This window comes from Monodelphis domestica, chromosome 4 (assembly GCF_027887165.1).
Source record: "Monodelphis domestica isolate mMonDom1 chromosome 4, mMonDom1.pri, whole genome shotgun sequence".
In the NCBI taxonomy this organism is placed as follows: domain Eukaryota; kingdom Metazoa; phylum Chordata; class Mammalia; order Didelphimorphia; family Didelphidae; genus Monodelphis; species Monodelphis domestica.
Window position 1 is genome coordinate 296283676 of NC_077230.1, and position 14787 is coordinate 296298462.

At 34.8% G+C, this 14787-nt stretch overlaps 1 protein-coding gene across 4 annotated transcripts in view; it reads right to left on the reverse strand.

The window, feature by feature from the left end:
- Nucleotides 1–14787, reverse strand: part of ATP8A2 (ATPase phospholipid transporting 8A2) — an 860692-nt gene that overhangs the window by 372775 nt on the left and 473130 nt on the right. The gene's annotated exons all lie outside the window — the stretch shown is intronic.

Here is a 14787-nt window from a genome sequence, read left to right on the forward strand (position 1 = left end):
CTTCTTCATCTGACCTTTACTAGATAGTCTTCGAATCTGTACATCCATATCATCATCATTTCTTAGAGCACAAGGAGCTAACATGAGAAATGGAATGGACAAAAGAAGAGTCAAAGGCAAGTTGTAATTCTAAACCTGAGTGATTGGGAGAACTGATGACAACTTATCCTAGGTATAATCTTTATATAAAAGACTGCTAATTGATTTAGTCAACTCCCTGCCACCACCCCCTATGTACTTATTCACTTTATCCTTTAATCATAGGAGCTATTACAAAAAGCATTATTTTTGTGCTCTTGTATTCTTCTGTACTGTTATTTCCCAGATGTCAGTTTACTCACTTATTCCAACTGGTTTCCAGGGTCAAGTAAAGCCAAGAATCTGGAGAACTATATTGTACTTCTTCTCACCCCTCCTTCTAGTTTGTTCCCAAAGTCCTTAATGAGAGAAGCAACTTCTGTGGAGCAGATATTCACCATCACTGCCACAACCAACATCAACTACTAACCTAATGTCACTAGCAGCAAAGGGAAGCTAATCTCTCTGAAGAAGCAAAATGCCCTAAAGAAAGAGACAGGAGGTGGCATGTTCTGGGCAAGTCAAATCACCATCATCTTGACTATAATCCTACCCTCAATTCCTTGCAAAGATAGCCCAGAATATTATGCTTGATGCCAGGAAGAGTTATGTCGGCTTTCCCTGGTGACTGGCTCTACTTCCAGCCCAGCCTCTTAAACCTTCACTGAGGAGAGCAGTCTTTTTAAAGAATGTTCTTGCTATCCCTACCAACTTCATAGAAAGCAGACCAACCAATAGGCAGCTAAATCCAAGAGAACCAGGACTAGCAGCATTCCCATCCCACAGAGAATCAACTCTTTTGGAGATGCAACCTGATAGTCCCCCTGGCATCCATAGCTACTAAAGACATAGAAAAGAAAGTTCTCACCAAAATCATTAGAATTGTCAAACAGAGAAACAGATATAGTTTGAATAATAAAAAGAGAGAAGATGTATTACGCTTTGCTTAGGCTCTGCACCATAAGATCCACAGGGCCTTTCTGACTTGTGGCTGAAATGTCCACTCTGGATCCCCTCCCTCACTAGAGTGTAAGCCCTTGAGAGTCAGGATTACTGTTTTTTCTACTTATATTTCTAGTCTTTAGTATGGTGCTCTTTACATATATTCATTCCTATTTTTAAAAAATTCATTAAATAATGAACTTAATCATCAACAAACATGAACCTTTCAGTTTACAAAGAACAACGATGGTTGCATATGGGAATATCAACTTCTGTTATTTAAAGTTTGATTCAAAAAATATTAGAGTTGCTTCCTTTTCAGAAGATCTAGCTCTGTCTTACTCAGATCTTGAAATGACTAGTCTCCAAATGTCTAGTGAACAATAAGATTATCCAAAGAAATATTTTCAATTATTTTTTTTAAACCCTTACCTTCCATCTTGGAATCAATACTGTGTATTGGCTCCAAGGCAGAAGAGTGGTAAGGGCTAGGCAATGGGGGTCAAGTGACTTGCCCAGGGTCACACAGCTGGGAAGTGTCTGAGGCCAGATTTGAACCTAGGACCTCCTGTCTCTAGGCCTAGCTCTCAATCCACTGAGCTACCCAGTTGCCCCCATCAATTATTTTTTAAATATCCAAGGTCATATGGCAGCAAAACATTGGAAAAAGTGTGGGGTAACTTGGGGTCTGCTTTCAGCTCTTCTAAGATAGGCTGGGTGGCATTAGACAAGTCAGTTTCTCTGTGACTCTGTTTCTTCATATATAAAATGAAGGAGTTGGACTAGATTATCTCTAAGACCCCTTCCAGTGCAAATTCTCTAACTAATTTCATGTCATGATTACATGGTACCAGTATAGAAAAAATTAAGAAATATATTCTTTCTTGACATTGTTTTTGGTAACATGAATCAAAATTTTCAAGTTTTGCTCAATTCAAGATAATAGCTAAATATATTCATTAGTAATAGAGGACTATATGTGAGTAAACTGTAGGTATGAAAGGTCAATTTAAACACTCTTGAATATATTTGGTATTCCAAATATTAGAGATATGGTGCATAGAAGTCTAAATTTAAGATGGTATTCAGTCCTTTGATAGATTATCTATACTCTCTAACAGGGATTCTTAAACAGGGAAATGTGTACTAAAAAAAAGCTTTCAATAACTTTATTTCAATATAATTGGTTTCTTTTGTAACCCTATTTTATTTTATACATTTAAAACATTATCCTGTGAAGGAGTTGATAGGTTTCAGATTGATAAAGGGGTACATGATACAAAAGAGGCTAAGAAAAATAGTTTCCTTTCTCTGGGCACTTTTCAATATAAAGGGATCTTGTCAGACAATATTTTCCCCATAACTGAGGTTGCATAGTAGGAAATTAAATAAGAGCATATTTTTACTGTTTTTGTCATACTTGAGGAAATGAAAGGATTTGGGTCTATCTAGCTTGGATAAATGTTTTCTTTATAAAAGTTAATCTACAATTACATTTAATGTGAAATATTATACAGAAAAACATCCCACATGTTTTTGTTGCTCAAGACTTAATACTTTTTACTTTATTATGGGTCCCTTCTGTTAACCTGAAAAATTTCCCCTTTGGGAAGCCCATTCCAGATGATGGCTTACTTAAGCACTGAGTACTCCAATTAATTTAGAATATGATTGCTTATGGCCAGTTAGAATAGTCTGGTTCATTTTTTCACACAGGGCTGGTAGGATTCGTTTAACACTCTAAACATTCCTCAATCTATATGCTTGTTTGTTCAGTTCTAACAACAATGGAAAAAATTAACAATAACAATGTCAGGCAAGGCTATATGACAATGAACTTCACAAGAATTTTCAAGATATTTTTTAACACTTTACAAGATATTATAGGGACATTACCAGATTTCCATTGTTTCCACTGTAGTATTCTAAGGTGATAAGACACTTACAAGCCTCAAGTGGGGTAAAAATAGAACATCATGATAAAGAAAAGCAAGTACACTATTTCTCCTTATCTGTTCTTGGCTATGACTTAACAATCCCAAACCCTGACACAGAGCTACTTTCTTGAGACTTTCTGCCTCGAAGATGCCTTCTCTTGCCCATGGTTTAAGAAAAAGATAAATTGTTTTTAGCCAAGCAATTGAAGGTTATAAGAGACTCTTGCATCTTTTAAAAGCCTGTAGGCTCAACTTAAGGCTTTCTAACTCAATTCTCATATCTTTTTCCTTATCCTTAAAGTGTACTGACATGTGCAAGAATACATATAGGACCTATGGCTCAACTTTCCCTACTGTGGGTCACCTGTGTTCTTCTTTTCCAGTTATAGGTATGCCTTGTTTTAAGGAAACTCCAATGTATGATTTACATAAATATGTTAGGATAAACAATGAACATACATTAAATACACATTAAAAATTGTTACCCCAAGACATTTTTAAAAATTAGAAACTTATAATAATTAGATTTAGGGAAAATGTTTCAATAAGCAACTTCTCCAAACATTATTGAAGGTGATAAGTGTCAGTGAATCTTATTGTTCCATAGGTGGCTCTCTAATTGTTTGTTGGTCTCAGTTCAGGTGTATCTATGGTATGACTATAAAGCAATGATACTGATTCTCCATTTGGGTTATGGAAATCAGTCTCATTACCTTATAGTTGCACTGGGTCTTCTCCTGCCTTCTCCCATCATTGAATCATTTCCTTACAGGATTCAGTCACTGTTCAGAACTAGAGTTGAGCACCAGGAATAGAAATCTATAATGGCAAACTTAGAAGCAATAATGAAGAACAAATATCAGGATCAAAGCCAGGAATCAGAAGCAGATTTAGTTAAGTAAAAGATGTGAACAAGCCAGAGGATATTTAGAGTTGAAATCCACAGACAAGTTAAATTGAGTAAGTCAGACTACAGAGTCATAGTAATACACCAGAAAAAGTATGAAGCTTGGAAAAGTGGAATGTACACATTGGAATGTCATAATAACCCAGGCAAGTAGGAATCTTGGATCATGAGCTTATAGAATTTAGAGTTAAAAACCCACTTGCTGAATATCTAGACCAATACCTCATTTGAAGGAAGCTAAATCTCAAGCAAAATGTCCAAGATTACATCAGCAGTAATTAGCTGATCACTTGAATCCAGGTTTGGTGACCCCAAATTTAATACTCTTTCTACTAAACCAGGGATTGTTAGCATTTAAAAAAAAAAAACGTGTAAACCCATTTGGCAGTCTTATGTACTCTTTGTCAGAGTAAAGCATAAATATAATAGAGGTTTACAAAGAAAACGAATTATAATTGAAATATAGTTTTAGAAAAAAATGCCCAAAGTACTGGACTTCCTGAAGTGAAACAAGATGGAGGAGTAACTAGAGCATCAGCCCTGTGTCTCCAAGAGAATCCTCTCCAACCAGGATTAAAATGTTGCAAAAAATGAATACAGGAGTGAAAGAACCAACAAGGAGACAGAATGAAAAATGTCCACAGATCCCAGGTAATAACCATTGCACTAAACCATGACGCCTCTTCATGGTCTTTTTTATGAAGCATATAGGATGTTTTATAGAAGCACAGGATTTAGATAGTTGGTTATTCTGCCCTTATTAGTCTGGGATATATTCCTAGAAACAAAATCAAATCAGTCAGATCCTAAATAGCTTTAAGCAACAACCAGAATAAACTCACTAGTTCTCAAAGAAATTACCACCAACCCTCACTCTAATCTCTGGGACTTTCTGAAATGTTGATGATCCTTTCAACTAGTAATGGAGAAAATAGGTCTTATGGTGTTGACTTTCCCACAAAAGAGGTAGGGTCATGGGAAGGCAGTATTATAAGAGACCTTTGGTTTCTCCTAGCCCATCATTTATTTTCTCTGCTCTGATTCAAAAGCCTAACATGGATTATTTAAGATAGAAGCTACCATTACAAGGTAAAAACTATACAGAAAAAACTTTCCTCTGCCTCTTTCTCTGAGTAAGTAGACATATAGAAATCAAGAATATCATAAAAGGTACCATTACATCCACTAAAGTAGTTGCTTTGCATAGAGCATGTTCATTAAATTCTCTTGACTGTCTAATTTCCTTCTTAAGGTCTCAGAACTAGAACCAAGTCTAGAAATTAACCTGTGTTTAGTTTTCTGATTTGGGAAGGAAGAATGCAAAGAATGAAAAAATAAAGGATGAAATTTGTGTAGCACAATTAACATAGAATTTGCAACCTAGTGAGTTTTGAAAGCATGAATGCTTTTTTTTCAACCTACATTTAAATTGCTTTTTTTAAATTCAGATCCTCTGTCCCCTCCCCCCCATACCATAGAAAGCATCAACTGGCCTATGTATGTATATATAGATTATATTTTTTATATTATTTTCACATCTCAGTTCATTCTCTGGAGGTGAACATTCACAAGTTATTTTTTCAATATTAAATCTATAGCTGTATATAATGCTCTCTTGGTTCTACTCATTTTATTCTTCATTATCTCAAGTAGTTCTTTTCAAATGAAAAAATTAATCTAATTTCTTACAGCCACGTGGTATTACATCAAAATCATATACCACAATTTGTTTAGTCATTCCCTAGAAGATGGGTATCCCTTCAATTTCCAGTTCTTTGCTACCACAAAGAGAGCTGCTATAAATATTTTGGAATATATTGATTCTTTTCTTTTTTTCCTGATCTCCTAGGGAAATAGAACCAGTAATTATGTTGTCAGGTCTAAGGACATGCACAGTTTCATAGTTCTTTGGGTGTAATTCCAAACTGCTCTCCAGAACAGTTGGATCAGTTCACAGTTCTACCGACAATGTATTAGTTTCCCCATTTTTCCACATATTTGTCAATATTTGTCATTTTGACCTTTTGTCAGCCTACATTTCTCCAGTTGACTTTTTATTGAGAACCTGCTTTACATCTAATATTATGTTATGCTTTTGTACACGAGGAAGTAACTAATTTATGATCCCTACCTATTAAAGAATTTATCAAGTAGTTTATGAAAGATGGGTTCAAATTCTCCAATTACTTACTCTAAGTGAATTTTAAAATAAACCACTTAACATCTTTGGATCTGTCTCCTCACCTATAAAATTATGGGGTTTAATTAAATGAGTGGCAAGGTCTCATTCACCTTTCAATAAATAACATTAATCATTAATTAATATTTGATTATTAATTATAGGTCACACAGTGGTTAGAGTGCCTGGCCTGTATTAAGGAAGATTTTAATTTAAAACTGACATCAGACACTTGCTAGCTATATGACTCTAGGCAAGTCACTTTGTCCTGTTTGTTTTGATTTCCTCATCTGTAAAATGGGCTGAAGAAGGACCACAACAAATTACTAATATTTAATTATTTAAATTAGATAATTATTAAATTGAACCTGAATAATTAATTTAATAAATAATAATTAAATATCAGAGTACTAACATATGACACATTCCAAAGATAATACTTTGCACTAGCATGAATGAGATAGAAGGGCAAGAACACTTAGAAGTATACAATTCCACAAAGGACAACAAAACCTGGATTTTAACTAATGAATTCACATATTGGGATTTGTATATGTCCCCCAGCACTAGCACAATGCTTTGAACAGAGCGGGCACTTATTAAAGGGCTGAACAAATGAAGCTGGATCCAAATACTTCACTAAGAAGGCTCAAGAGGAAAACAACTCAGAGCTACATATGTGATCCCAATCCAAGGTCTAATTTAAAGAGGCTGATCAGGTCAGAAAATGTTTGTTTTTTTTTAATCAACACAAAAATGCACAGGAAGAGAATTTTCTTTTTAAATCCCTGGACAAGTTTATTGAACAGAAGCCCATTTCCCCTGCTCCTTTTACACAAACCCATTTCTATGTCTATTCAGTGCCAACAGTCAATTAGAACAGAAGAAAGACTTATTAACTTCATTCATCACTATATAAAACACTAAATGTTGTATGTAGGCAGAGCTTTGCTTCTAATCATTTTAAAGCAAATCAATTTAAAATAATTTACTAGAGTTTTAATATTTCATTGTTATTCTTGTACTAAAAATTGATTTCCATTTTACTGTAGTCCAGATTTAGTCTCAGAAGACAGAGCCTGCATGCTGGTCTATTTGGCTGTCCATCCCTAGATGGCTGCTGATTCTTTAGTTCTCTACTGGATAGTAAAATATTGATTTTTACAACACACATTAGAGGAGGGAAAAAAAATCAATATCCTCTAGACATAGCAGATTGGCAACAAAATAACAGAGATCGATCTGACAACCTTGTGTGCAAGTCCAGAAACCAAGACTGTAGGGAAGAGGCTGAAAATGCCACAGAAAAAAAAAGCAGGATTTTTGTTGTTGTTGTTATTGTTTTAAAGAAGCAGCACAGAAGATGCCAAACAATGTGTTGGAAATGTGAATAAGGCCAGCAATTCTGAAAAGTGATTTGAATAGTGCCCTAACAGTTAATATACTGTGCATACATGTCCTTTGATCCAAGGATACTGCTACTAGGTTGACACTGCAAAGAGATCAAAAAAGAGGAAATGGACTCATGTACAAAAATGTTTACAGCAGCTTTTTCTATTGTGGCAAGGAACTGAAAACCAAAGAGGTACTCATCATAGCTGAACAAATTGTGAGGGGAACTAGGTGGCACAGTGGATATAGTATCAAGCCTGGAAACAGGAAGATTCATCTTCCAGAGTGCATATTTGGCCCCAGGCATTCACTGACTGTATGACCCTGGGCAAGTCACTTAATCCTATTTACTTCAATTTGCTCATCTGTACAAAGAGCTGGAGAAGGAAACAGAAAACCACTCCAGTATCCCTGCCAAGAAAACCCCAAATGGGGTCATGAAGAATCAGACATGACTGAAAAATGACTAAACAATCACTTCTGTCTTTCAGGAAGTGGGTAGCATTCTTTATATAAAACAAATATATATATATACATATATATATATATATATACATACATACATAACAAATTTTTACATATAGATAATATGGGGATTTGTTTTTGCTTGACTATATTTCCTTCAAGAATTTTTTTTCTTTCTTTTGGTGGGGGAGTGGAACCAGATGACCTCTAATTTTTCTTCCCTATCTAGATAATAGATTTCACAATTCTGCTTAGAAATCTGTCTATACTTATATTTAGCCTTTACTTTATGTTAAAGAAATATTCTCCTTTGAGATAACAAAAACTAGTAGGTTTTAAATATTTTCATACAATTCTGACTGTATTGAAAATGATTCTCATTAGGCATTACCTAAACAAACTTTAAAAACAAACTCCACACATTTCAAAACACCCACTGGTGGTGTGTCCCTCCTCGACACTGGAATCTCAATGGGAACCCCATTTCCAGCAATGGATCCTTATTGTTTCTGCCTACTAATAACAACTTACATTTGTACAAGATTTGGTTGGTGTTATACAGAGCATTTTCTTTATGACAACCATGATGCCAGTAGCTCATGTTTCTATGGCACATTTGGACTAATTAAAGCACTTTCTTCAACACAACTCTTAGAGAGAATGAATGTATTATTTTCATTTTTGTGATGTAGAAACAGATGACTGGGTTTTCTGAGGGCAAGGCTACTGGTCTTTCCTCTGTACTAGAAAATCTCTGAGTAAATATGAATGGATCTAAGTCATCCAAATAGATCTTTTTTTTTTTTTTTTTTTTTGCCAAGATTCTGAACCTACTTTTATTCAGTAGAATTGTGGAAGAGAAATAATACAATGAGACAGCTTGTCAGTATAATACAAAAGAGTGCTACTCCTGGGATCAGGAAAACCTGAATTTTAATCCTACTTCAAAGTCTTAGTAACTGTGAGATGCTGACAGTCATTTAAAAATTCTTTGCCTTTATTTTTCATCTCTATAATGGAAATAATAAAAATATTAAATTAACAGACATTGAAAGATTCAAAAAGTAAAACACATGTAAAGTTGTTTTGAAACCTTAAACACTATATACTTACAAATAATTGTTATTTATACTAATGAGTTTTAGGTTACTGGTCACAGAAAAATGAGAAAATGTTATTTAATATGGATAATAATGTATTGCTGGAGTTAAGTCTCTCTTCTGGCCACAGTGCTGAAGAGGAAAGGCAGTATGCAATGCATTTTCATATTTGCTGGTTAATCACATATCTATTGTGTTCAAGCCATGACTCACTTCATGTTAAGTCACAGGGCCCTGCTTTGGAGACTATCATACTGTCATGAATTGCTGTGTATAGGGAATATCAACATGGAGGGTTCCTTAAATTGAGCTTCCCTGATTAAGAACTTATTAAGTAAGCATTCTCACCAAATAGATCTTAATACAGCAAACTACCAAGCTGCATTATAACAAGGTTCTCAGCAGAACCATACTCTGTATCAAAGGAAGAAAGCTTAAGGCTTGTTACACAATTTAAGAACGACTTATACAACAAACATGAGGGACCTGTTGCCATCTGGTCTATCAACTACTAGGTCCATTAGACCCTGTTTCCTTTTCCTTTTTAATCTTGATTTTCAATGTGACCATAAAAAAATAACAAGGCAATGGGAAGGAAATTAAAATGCCAAAGACAGAAGGTTTAACCTTAGCTCTTAAATCCAAGCTGGATCCATTAGGGACCTGTCACACAGTAGGTGATTGCAAAGCTGCACATGTGCTACATTACTAAGATGAGTTGGAAAAGTATAGTTTTCATTTTAAATTTCCTCACTCAGCATATAAAACCAACTCATAGATATAGAAATCAGTGATGTAAAGGGTGGAACTGGGAGAAAAACATCTGTTAATATAAATTTGTTACCTGTAAACTGAAGCCAAATTGACCTCCTCTTAATGGGGGGCTAGGGGAGCTGACTTTCTAATGAAGAATCTAGTCAAATTACCTCAAATTTTCTTTTTATTCTAACATTACTAGAATATGTGAACATTGCAAAAAAAATGAAGTTTTGAAAACATTAGCAGTATCTGGAAAACACATTATATCTAGAAGAACTTGTAATGGTTATCAAGCCTCCTCATTTTACAGATGAGGAAACTAAGGCTCATGATCTCTGTGCTGCTATTCAATACACATGCTATCTCTAAATCATCTTGAAGGAAATGTCCTCACTCAACTTCTTTCTAAAATATTTTTTAAAATCTGTAAAATGCAAAAGCCCATAATCTTAGTGGAATATCTCCCTATCCAAGATCTGTGATGACACCCAGGAAGGCAAGTACTAACTGTGAAAATCCTTTCACAGATGCAGATTAGAAACATCTCTCCAATTTATAGTCTTAGCAGTCTGGGAGCATTGAGATAAGTAACCTGCTTATGCATATATGAGGCAATATGAGACAGGGTCAGGATTTAAATCCAGATCTCCCCGACTTCAAGGTTAGCCCTTCGGTCACTGTGCCAATGAGCCTTTCAAATGCCATCCTATCACCGAAAATTGGCACATAAGCTCTTTTCCAGTTAAATGTCTCTGTTATGATCAGGATATCTCATAGGCCTAGGTTGCACTCTTTCTTTATCTCAATCTGTTGAAATATTTCTTCTATAAGAATCAATTTAGGTAGTTTCTTGTAATTGTTTCAGATGAAAACATTCTTTCCTCTGTTTCCTTTGAGTCATCTGGAAGTCTCATTTTCATTCATGAAGCAGGTATTCTTTAGCTCGCCTCACATTTACTCTGTACTATAATTATATATCAAATCTCTCCTGGATCATAAGCTCCTTGAAGGAAAAGATTATATTGCTCATCTTTCTATCTGCAGTCCCTTGTAGGTGTTGAGTGGAACAACAACACAAGATAGTATGTAATTTAAATGCCTTATGTATCCAGAAATGAAAATTTTGGCCACTTGACATATTAGCATTGCTTTGAACTGGGAAGCAAGAAAAAGAGGCTCTGAACTGCCAAAAATCAGTGTTACATAGTTTAAGGGCTTTAAAAGACTATTTGCCCTTTGATCCAGCCATACCATTGCTAGGTTTATACCCCAAAGAGATAATAAGGGAAAAAAAACTTACACAAAAATATTTATAGCGATGCTCTTTGTGTTGGCAAAAAAATGGGAAAAGAGGGACTAACCTTCAACTGGAGAATAGCTGAACAAATTGTGGTATCTGATGGTGATGGAATACTACTGTGCTAAAAGAAATAATGAACTAGAAGAATTCCATGTAAATTGGAATGACCTCCAGGAATTGATGCAGAGTGAAAGGAGCAGAACCAGGAGAATGTCGTAGACAGAGGCTGATACACTGTGGCACAATTGAATGTAATGCACTTCTCTACTAGCAGCATTGCATGATCCACGACAATTATGAGGGACTTAAGAGAAAAAACACTATCCACATCCAGAGAAAGAACTGTGGGAGCAGAAACAAAGAAGAAAAACAACTGCTTGATCACATGGGTTGATGGGGATAAGATCAGGGATGTAGACGCTACATGATCATCCTAATGCAATTATTAATAATATGGAAATAGGTCTTGATCAATGATACATGTAAAACCAGTGGAATTGTATGTTGGCTATGGGAGGGGGGTGTGAAGTGGGGAGAGAAAGAACATGAATCATGTAACAATGGAAAAATATTCTAAATTAAGTAAAAAATTTAAGACTAAAAAAATTGCATCAATTGTATCTTTTAGCAAAATGTAATTCCCCATATCTCTTTTAATTATGTGTATTTTTTTCTTTGACTGAGATGATGAATTCTATCCTAGCATTTTTTCAAAATTTCTGTTAAAGTTCAATAGATTCTACTTCAGCCCTTTATTTTACCTCTGTGAATGTCTTTCTGTTCCAAGTGTATCTCTTGTAAACAACATTTTGTTCGGTTCTGATTTCTAATCAATTCTGCTAAAAACTTCTATTTTATTGGTGAGCTCATCCCACTCACATTCATAGTTATGGTTAGTTACCAATTGTATATTTCCCTCCACTTTATTTTCTTCTGTTTATCCTTTTCTCTTTTTACCTCAGGTTGTTGTATATGCATGTAATGATGTGGGAACAGCATGACAAAAACAGGGACTTCGATCAAGCAAGGTTTTGGAATGCCCAATCTACCCCAGTTTGCAAGGTCTCTGGGCCGTGATAGCCTCCAAACAGCTAGACACATAGCATGCCCCTCGACATAAGAACTCAACCTCTCCTCTCCCCAAAAATACTGAATATTCTTCCAAGATGATGCAAGAATTCTGTGAGAAGAACATACAGTTTTCTGTAAAAAGCTGGGTCATACATTGATATGTTGAATTGACATGTTGAATGATCACCTATAGAAAACTCTGTTCAAAGTCACCAGATAGTTTAAATACATTGTTTCCATCCTATTAATCATTGACTTCCATTGTGAGTGATCGAATCCCTCTGCCTGATCCAACCATCTATAAATACCTACCTGAAATCAATAAATTTTATCACTGAGCAGCAAGAGGTCTTTGAGTCTGTCTGTGAGCCTCCTGATCCCAACCTCAATCCTCTTATCCCAGTCCGTGATCCACAAATAACTTGACGAGCTGGCCTTATCATAATGGAATAATACTGTGTCTTAGGAAATGACAAATAAGATGATCACAAAAAGCATGGAAAGACTTATATGAAGTAACGTGAGTAAAACTAGGAGAACATGTACATAGCAAAAACAATAATATATGATGATCAACTGTGAATGACAACTATTATCAACAAGGCAAGGATCCATGACAACTCCAAGAGATTTATGAATAAAAAGGATATCCATCATAGAAGGAAGAGATGGAGTCTGAATATAAATTGATACAGACGATAATTTACTTTATTTCCTCCATGAATTTTTCTCTAGTATCTTCTTTTACAATGTGACAAACATGGAAATATGTATTACATGATAATACATACACAACCTATATCATATTACCTGTCTTATTTGGGATAGAAGAGAGAGAGAGAGAGAACATGGGTTGCAAAATATCAGAAAAATGAATATTGATGTATAATCTGGAAAAATAAAAAAAATTATTAAAAAAAAACTTAGTCTCATGATTCTAGGTCTACTGATATCTCCTCTATGTCATAGTGCCTTTCTGGTACTAAGTACAGGTTTCTAAGCCACACACGACAATTTATGACCATAGCAAAAAACAGTGGAAAGAAACTTGGAAACAGTAGAAATTGAAGTCAAATGATTTGAGTTCAAGTCCTTGCTATGTTACATACTATCTGTATAACCCTACACACTTCACGTAAGCTTTCTTGGCCTCAGATCCCTCATTTATACAATGAAGCAATTGAAATGAATGATGTCCCATGTACCTTCTAGCTTTAAATTTAGGATTCTAAGAATCTATAAATGGATAAAAAGATTAAAAGTAGAGAACACAGATAACATTTATCAAATCATAAGGGTGCATATTTTTGCCTTGCAGCAATTCAATTTACCATATTATAAGTTGGAGAGCATACAAATAACACCATTTTAGCCCACTCCACCATGTACCTTCTTTTCAGACCATCACTTCTACCTTCTCTACACCATGAATAAAACCTGGATTCTGCTCTCTGGGTTCAACTCTGATAGATTAGCTTTTGATTGATTTTGCCAGGTACCAGGTCTCCATGTCATTAACTTCTTAGCCTGTTCTAATGAGCATGACACCCCTTTACTTCTACTCCCAAACTCCTTCCAGTTCCTTTTTTTGCTTTGTCTTCTCAAATTAGAATGTAAATTCTCAGAGGGAAAGAGCTGTCTTGCTTTCTTGCGTGTTTATCCTTAGCATTTAAAACTCTAAATCTATGAAATACATATAGTCTAATTTTTATGCATAATTATACAATAGAGTTTCAAGTTATCAAATTTAATGGAAGTTTAATTTTTAAAATATTCTTGCAAAACTAAATGTCAAACTCCTTATCCAGGTCCATATAATATGTAATGATAAGTATGGAAATTAAATCTCTCATTTTATTGGCTTATGGCTATCTTAGGTGAGGAAACTCCAAACAATAGAGTTTGGCATCCTCTCTGTTACTCAAGAGAGTTGCTTACATCACTGAGAGGTTCAGTGGCTTTCTGAAGGTCACAGAACTAATCATGCCAAGTGGCACAGTGGAAAGGAAGACCTGATTTCTAATCCAGCCTCAAATATTGCCTTGCTGTATAACCCTTGGCAAACATTTGCTGTGAGGGCCAAATGACAATAGTTATAAAGTGCTTTTTGAGACTCATGCTATATTATATTATATTAGCCTCAAGAAAGATTCTTATATCCATTATATGTTATATTATATATCCATTAGATTAATATGCCATTTATTAATATGGTAAATTAAACAAAACAAAATGAATTTTAATAATATGATTCATGAAAATTTAGTTAATAGCTAGTCAGCCTTTGCACTTCCCAAAAATGTCTGGTCTAATTTTCCCCCACTTGTACTTTTTATTGAAGTTCTTCACTTTGTTTGTTCTTTCATGGTTCAATTTTGATGTTATTTTTTAAACTCCCCCCACCCAAACACATAAAGAAGTTGACTCTTCTACTCCAAACTCTGAAGACATTTTCCTAAATCTGCATGACAAATTCACATCATCCTGACTCACTCTGTTGTTTCAGATAGGAATTAAAGGTAAACTGTTTCTTGACACACAAATATTCTTGGATTTTCTATGCATTACCACAATCATGCTTACATCATATTCTGCATGTGCATAAAGGGATTTTGACTCAGAATAAAATTACAAGATTAGTATGATTTCTAGCAGGT